The sequence below is a fragment of the Xiphophorus maculatus genome, chromosome 18 (assembly GCF_002775205.1).
Source record: "Xiphophorus maculatus strain JP 163 A chromosome 18, X_maculatus-5.0-male, whole genome shotgun sequence".
Taxonomy (NCBI): domain Eukaryota; kingdom Metazoa; phylum Chordata; class Actinopteri; order Cyprinodontiformes; family Poeciliidae; genus Xiphophorus; species Xiphophorus maculatus.
Window position 1 is genome coordinate 28,274,326 of NC_036460.1, and position 7,794 is coordinate 28,282,119.

At 40.9% G+C, this 7,794-nt stretch overlaps 1 long non-coding RNA gene across 3 annotated transcripts; it reads right to left on the minus strand.

Moving 5' to 3' along the window:
• Positions 1–1,882: 1,882 nt before the first annotated feature.
• Positions 1,883–4,534, minus strand: LOC111612046. 3 transcript variants are annotated; one of them, XR_002754375.1, is made up of 5 exons: positions 4,501–4,534; positions 4,253–4,403; positions 4,083–4,175; positions 3,376–3,748; positions 1,883–3,273 (listed from the first exon to the last, which is right to left on the minus strand). It is a non-coding gene; the product is annotated as an uncharacterized LOC111612046 (long non-coding RNA). The 3 variants fall into 3 exon arrangements; XR_002754374.1 differs by having other exon boundaries at positions 1,883–3,004; positions 3,099–3,273; positions 4,083–4,403; XR_002754373.1 differs by having other exon boundaries at positions 4,083–4,403.
• Positions 4,535–7,794: the final 3,260 nt, after the last annotated feature.

Sequence of the window (7,794 nt, forward strand, 5' to 3'; positions counted from 1 at the left end):
CCCCGGTTAAATTTCTTCAGGCATTTTCTAGTTAACAGCTTTTATAGCCTATAATAACATTATATACGCTGTTAATGACTTATTTTAACTGAGATGCTTCGCTTTGAAAATAATTAAACTTTAGACTAAAAAGGAAGAGGAAAGAATACAGCAAACTCAAACCCCGAATCACACGTCACAGAATGACGTCAATGACCGCCTGAAACAGAGTCTTTGAATGTAGGCCTTCTGCGATCATTTGGTCACTAATCATTTTCTTTGTCTTGCAGGTAAATACTTGTAAACACAAAAGCCATTAAAGATAGGTTATCCTTTCTAAAATGGACGAGCATCGCTATGCAGGATAAAAAGAGAATTTTTAGTCCGGGTCTTTATTTAAAGGCCTGTATGAAAAGGAGGAGGATATGTGGCCTCTGATTGGCTCAGCTGGTTATTGGTATTAAATGACGGCAATCTGTGTCATGTGACTAAACTTTAATAGTCACGTGACATTTGATATAGCTATATGATGTTGCTATATAGAAATAGATATTTAAATCTTCATCACTGTATTTTTTATACAGTCTTTGAATGTAGACTGTATAAAATCTGCATTTTATACAGTCTATTTGCGATAATTTAGTCACTTTGTCTTTTCTTTGTCACATCAATATTTGTAAAAACAAAAACAAAATATTCTACCAGTTTATAAAATGTATAATTACATTACAAAAAAAATATGTCATTACAGGAAATCTTAGTGACAGGGCCTATAAATGAAAGTTTATATAATTAAACTCAGGGGCGATTCTAGGATCTGACCTTTAGGGCTGCTGAGCCCCCAGCAGGGATAAGACCCATGAAAAGATATTTGTTTGTTCAGTTTTCTGAATCTAACTGCTAATTTACATACATTCACTAACAAAATAAAGAGACATGTTGTCAGTAACTCATAGAATAAAAGAACAATGTTCATTTTACTCAAACATAAACCTATAAAGAGTAAAATCAGAGAAACTTTTCATTTTTTCCAGAGGTGTATATACTCAGTTTGAAATAAAATCTCAAGATTACATCATGCCTGCCAACATCTGCTAACATTAATGAGTTCAATCAATGCATTTTTATGACAGGCTAAATGTGTCTTGGGCATTGTGATTCTTGATATTTTTTGTTCAATGGCTCTTTTGTTCTTTTTTTTTGTAAATAAGATTCTTAATCTTTTATTTCTGGCCAGTGTTCACTCTTTTGTTTGTCCATTATTCTTTTCACACCCGTATTTCCCATGTTTTGTCCTTTATCTCTTTTTTCATGCAGCTCTCCATGTCCTGTTAGTTCCTCCCAGCTTAGATCAGCTTGATCTGTTTCTTTAGACTCCGTGGGAACAGAATGAATGTGAGAAGAGATTCTGAATCTGAGGTTATTTTTAAACCATAAAAGTTGATCAAACTTTAATGTTTTCTTTTGCTTGTTTTCATACAAACAAAATATAACTTGTTTGTGCCAGGCTTCATGCCAATGAGTTTAAATAGCATCAAAAAGGAAATGAAATGATGGTCCTTCTGCTCTAAAGCAGATTTATCATCTCAAATGATCCAAATCTGATATCTGAATAAAACCAAAGCAGTGATGGCAAAAAAAGCTTTTATTGAAATTTCTTACAACTTGATGTTATTTCACTCTATGATCAGCTTAATAACTTTCCATGCTTTCACAAATCAAGTGAAAGTTACACAAAAGACTAAACAGAATACAAAAACCTCCAAAATACACCATGACATCATAATTAATAAAAATAACATGACACTGCGAAATATATACAAAAAATTTAATATCTTCCTCATGCTTTCACAAATCAAGTGAAAGTTACACACAAAATGAAACAGAACACAATAAGTCCAAAAATACATGTATTATATTACATCATAATACATAGAAATAACCTGACACTGCAAAATATTTGACATTCTTTAATATCTTCCTCCTGCTTCCTGTCTTGTAAATAAACACCATGATTTTCACACTGTTGTGAGACTTTTCTTTAGCATTGTGATGACTGTGAAATATAAATTTAATCTTTAAATGTACACATTTGTTCAATTTTTACTCTTCAGAAACCAACAAAATGTGTGTTTATACACTGAGCAGGAGCCACAATGATCTTCTGTAATTCCATCAGATTATGCAGCATATCTTCTTCGTTCCAAACATTACATACACATTATTACATAAAAACATGCTACCATGACTTTTTTTTTAACAATATTAGTTTCTGGACAGAGGAAATGAGCTGAACACATTCTTCAACAGGTTCAGTCCAGGAACAAGCTCATCATCTTCCTCTCCTGTCTGCAGCCAAACAGATTTCTCGTCCTCCTCTGACCCACAGCTTTCCTGTCAAACCTCAGATGTTCCATCTTCCACCTCAGTCATGGACTCTTCTGCTTCCACAAGTTTGTCTTTAACCACATCAGGAAACACTGCTGCTCCCTTTGCCTCCACCTCCAACTTTTCTGTATCTAGAAGTCAGGTGAAGAAGCAGCCGGAGAGACTGAACAGGAACGAGGATGCAGGTCCAGATGCTGTCAGTCCCAGATTCCCTCTGTGGGATTCTGCAGCATCTCTTCAACCTTTGCCTGACCCAAGAGGAGGTTCCGTTGTTGTGGAAGACATCCTGTCTGGTTCCGGTACCGAAGAAAAGTCACCCATCAGTCATAATGACTGTAGACCTGTTGCCCTGACGTCCCACATCCTGAAGGTCCTGGAGAGACTCCTGGTGGCCCACTTGAGTAAGCAGACGATCACATATCAGGACCCCCTGCAGTTTGCTTATCGCCATGGAGTTGGAGTTGATCAGACACCTGCTTCAACAAACCCACTGTCATCTGGACAAAGCAGGCAGCACAGTGAGGATCAGGGTCTTTGGTTCCCAGGTACATTGAACATAATTCAGCCTGATCTGCTCTGTTAGAAACTCCAGAAGACACAGGTGGAGGCCTCAACAATCACCTGCATCTGTGACTACCTGACAAACAGACCACAGTTAGTGAGACTGAAGGACTGTGTGTCTAACCAGGTGCTCAACAGCATGGGAACACCACAGGGCACTGTACTCTCACCATTCATTTTCACTCTCTACTGTTCAGACTTCCAGCACAAGTCCGACTTCTGTCATCTACAGAAATACTCAGACGACTCTGCAGTTGTTGTGTATCAGAGGAAGACAAGAGGCTGAGCACAGAGATCTGGTGGATCACTTTGTGGCCTGGTGAGGGAACAATCATCTAATCTTGACTGTAAACAAAACAAAGGAGATGGTTGTTGATTTCAGGAGAAACAGGAAACCCTATTTCCATCATGGGAGAAGATGTGGAGGTGGTTCAGGAATATAAATACCTCGGTGTTCATCTGGAACACAGACTGGACTGGAGACGCAACAGAAGGCAGGAACCACATGGACAAGGCGTCTACAAAAAGAGACAGAGCAGACTGCACTTCTCCAGGAAGCTAAGATCCTTCAAGGTTTGCAGCAAGTTGCTGCAGATCTTTAAGTCTGCTGCTGAGAGTGTCATCTCTTCTGCTGTCATCTGTTGGTGCAGCAGCATCAGAGCCAGGAACCTCAAAAGGCTCAACAATCTGATAAAGAAGGCTGGATTGGTTCTGGTTCTGTTCTGGAGATGACTGTGGAACCTCTGGAGATGACGCAAAGAAAGATTCTTCATAAGAGTCAAGAAAGCTATGGACGACTCTGACCGTCCTCTTCATGAGTCTGTATGGGGAAAACAGAGTATCATCAGTCAGAGGCTTCTTCAGGTTTGCTGCAACACAGACAGCTACAAAAGATCTTTCCTGCTGACAGCAATCAGTCATCTGCAATAACTCTTTGAAGAATCTGAATTAATGAGCTACAACTACATTTCATTTCCCTTTGGGATCAATAAAGTCAAAGCATGTTTGGGTAATTCTTGCACACTACTCAAAGTTTGATAGAAAAAAATATTGAACAATTGGAAGTTATGGTGGAAACATTTTTGTGATTTCAATGAAATGAAACGAAAAATGTAAAAAGATAATGAAGTTTCTCTTTTCCTGTGCAGTTTCACCTGTTTGCAGCTCGTTTTGCTGTTTGCTGCGCGTTTGCAGTTGTCGGCCACAGTTTCTGATCAAGTCATTATCTCCTCAACCTTCACCATCATCTGTTACAACCAGTAGATGGACAAAGTAACCTGCTGTAAGTGTTGGTCAACTCATGCTTGGTTTGTTATTGAAGGACCTGCTTCACATGGTCCTTCTTTATTCTGTGTCCTCAGGTGTCCCGCTGTTGCATCAGGAAACTTCATCTTGGGATTTCCAGCAGGATTTTCTGAGTCCCTTCAGTCCTCTGTGTCTTCTCTCTCCTGATTGGTCCAGTGCTGCTGGTGATGCTGGAGAATCATCACATAATAATACACACATTCCTTAATCTCTGTGTAAATAACAGATGATTAAAGTGAATTCCTGATCAAGTCATCATGTCCCCACCTTTTCCACAATCTGTTACAACCAGTAGATCAGCAGTTGGAGCAGGTCGTCTTCTTTAATTGTTGGTCAACTCAAGTTGAGGTACATGAGTTGACGGAGAAATGAAATAAAGAGAAAAGACATCAGAGTTTAAAAAAAAGAGAAGATGGACAGAAGAAAGAACAGCTTTGAAATTTGACCTTAATTTCATTCATATTTAAAATTGTTAGCTGGGTAAAAATAAGTTTTCTTACTTTTTTTCGTCAACAGGGTTCTCTTCTCTACCTCCACCTTACTGGTGGTGTTGAAGGTGGAGGTTTACAGGTGGAGCATGTCTTCTTTAATTGTTGGTCAACTCAAGTCATGGTACATGAGTTGACGGAGAAATGAAATAAAGATAAAACATAACAGGGTTAAAAAACAGAGAATATAAATCTGCAGAAAAAAGAAAAGGTTTGAAATCTGATCTCAATTTCATCCATATTTAAAATTGTTACTCGGGTAAAAATAGGTTTTCTTACTTTTTTTGTCAACAGGGTCCTCTTATCTTCCTCCGTCTGACTGGTGGTGTTGAAGGTGGAGGTTTACAGGTGGAGCAGGTCTTCTTTAATTGTTGGTCAACTCAAGTCAAGTGACATGAGTTGACGGAGAAATGAAATAAAGAGAAAAGACAACAGAGTTAAAAAAAGTGAACATGGACAGAAGAAAGAACAGCTTTGAAATTTGACCTCAATTTCATCCATATTTAAAATTGCTAGCCAGGTAAAAATAGGTTTTTTACTGTTTTTTTGTTAACTGGGTTCTCTTATCTTCCTCTGTCTGACTGGTGGTGTTGAAGGTGGAGGTTTACAGGCTGACGAGATCCAACCTGGAATGATCAGAGAATCAGAGATCTGCCACCAGCATGATGTGAAGGTAGAATGCAAAAACTTACAAGCGGTGTGAAAAACAAGGGATCCAGAAGGCAGGAACCACATGGACAACGATGAAAGAATCCAGCGATGAGCAGCTAAAACCTGAAAGATTAAAAACTGGGAGACTGGATTAGTAGACGAACAGGACAGAATAATTTACTATATTGGAAAGCAGCATGTAGGGAAGCACCACTATTACACCCTGAAACAGGACGGAGTTGAGAGGAAAACACAAAGTCGAAGAAAAGCCCCGGTGCAAGGCGCTACCTAAGACTTCCTCAGTCCTGCCAGAAACCTTAACATCTAAAATACTAAATTTAGCAGCAGAACAAAGAAAAGCCCCGGTGCAAGGCGCTACCTAAGGCTTCCTCAGTCCTGCCAGAAACCTTAACATCTAAAATACTAAATTTAGCAGCGGAACAAAGAAAAGCCCCGGTGCAAGGCGCTACCGAAGGCTTCCACAGTCTGCCTAGAAACCCAATGGCTTTAATAAAAAACATGAGAGAAATGATGATGTCCTAATATGACTTCCCAAATAGGTCTTCAGTTTTTACAGATCCCAATCTAATCAGAGTCACTTGACAAGACGTAGTGAGGTCTAAAAAACACGTGTCTGGAACTCTGTCTTGCTGTAATTCCGCTAGATGTTGAAGGTATTGCTTCCTCTACTGTGTCCTCTTCAGTCCCCATCCATAAAAAGAAGTCAGGGTATGACAAAGTTGAATCTTCAAAGTGCATTGGTGGTGAAGGACGGAAAACGAGGGGTGACAGAATGGGATCCTCATATGGCGACATTGGTGAGAGACTGACAACACTGGGTGACAAAATAGGATCTTCAAAGTGCGTCGGTGTTGAGGGACTGAGGACGGGGGATGACAAAATAGGATCTTCAAAGTGAGTCAGCGTTGAGGGACTGAGGACGGGGGATGACAGAATGGGATCCTCATATGGCGACATTGGTGAGAGAAAGAAATCAATGGGTGGAAAAATGGGATCTTCAAAGTGCGTCGGTGTTGAGGGACTGAGGACGGGGGATGACAAAATAGGATCTTCAAAGTGCGTTGGTGTTGAGGGACTGAGGACGGGGGATGACAAAATAGGATCTTCAAAGTGCGTCGGTGTTGAGGGACTGAGGACGGGGGATGACAAAATAGGATCCTCATATGGCGACATTGTTGAGAGACTGACAACACTGGGTGACAAAATGGAATCCTCATTTGGCGACATTGGTGAGAGACTGAAAACACTGGGTGACAAAATGGAATCCTCATTTGGCGACATTGGTGAGAGACTGATAACACCGGGTGACAAAATAGGATCCTCATTTGGCGGCATTGGTGAGAGAAAGAAATCAATGGGTGGAAAAATGGGATCTTCAAAGTGCGTCGGTGTTGAGGGACTGAGGACGGGGGATGACAAAATAGAATCTTCAAAGTGCGTTGGTGTTGAGGGACTGAGGACGGGGGATGACAAAATAGGATCTTCAAAGTGCGTCGGTGTTGAGGGACTGAGGACGGGGGATGACAAAATAGGATCCTCATATGGCGACATTGTTGAGAGACTGAAAACACTGGGTGACAAAATGGAATCCTCATTTGGCGACATTGGTGAGAGACTGATAACACCGGGTGACAAAATAGGATCCTCATTTGGCGACATTGGTGAGAGAAAGAAATCAATGGGTGGAAAAATGGGATCTTCAAAGTGCGTCGGTGTTGAGGGACTGAGGACGGGGGATGACAAAATAGGATCTTCAAAGTGAGTCAGCGTTGAGGGACTGAGGACAAGGGATGACAAAATAGGATCCTCATATGGCGACATTGGTGAGAGAAAGAAATCAATGGGTGGAAAAATGGGATCTTCAAAGTGCGTCGGTGTTGAGGGACTGAGGACGGGGGATGACAAAATAGGATCCTCATATGGCGACATTGTTGAGAGACTGATAACACTGGGTGACAAAATGGGATCCTCATTTGGCGACATTGTTGAGAGACTGATAACACTGGGTGACAAAATGGGATCCTCATTTGGCGACATTGTTGAGAGACTGATAACACTGGGTGACAAAATGGTATCCTCATTTGGCGACATTGGTGAGAGACTGAAAACACTGGGTGACAAAATGGGATCTTCAAAGTGTGTCGGTGTTGAGGGACTGAGGACGGGGGATGACAAAATAGGATCTTCAAAGTGCGTCGGTGTTGAGGGACTGAGGACGGGGGATGACAAAACAGGATCTTCAAAGTGCGTCGGTGTTGAGGGACTGAGGACGGGGGATGACAAAATAGGATCTTCAAAGTGCGTCGGTGTTGAGGGACTGAGGACGGGGGATGACAAAACAGGATCTTCAAAGTGCGTCGGTGTTGAGGGACTGAGGACGGGGGATGACAAAATAGGATCT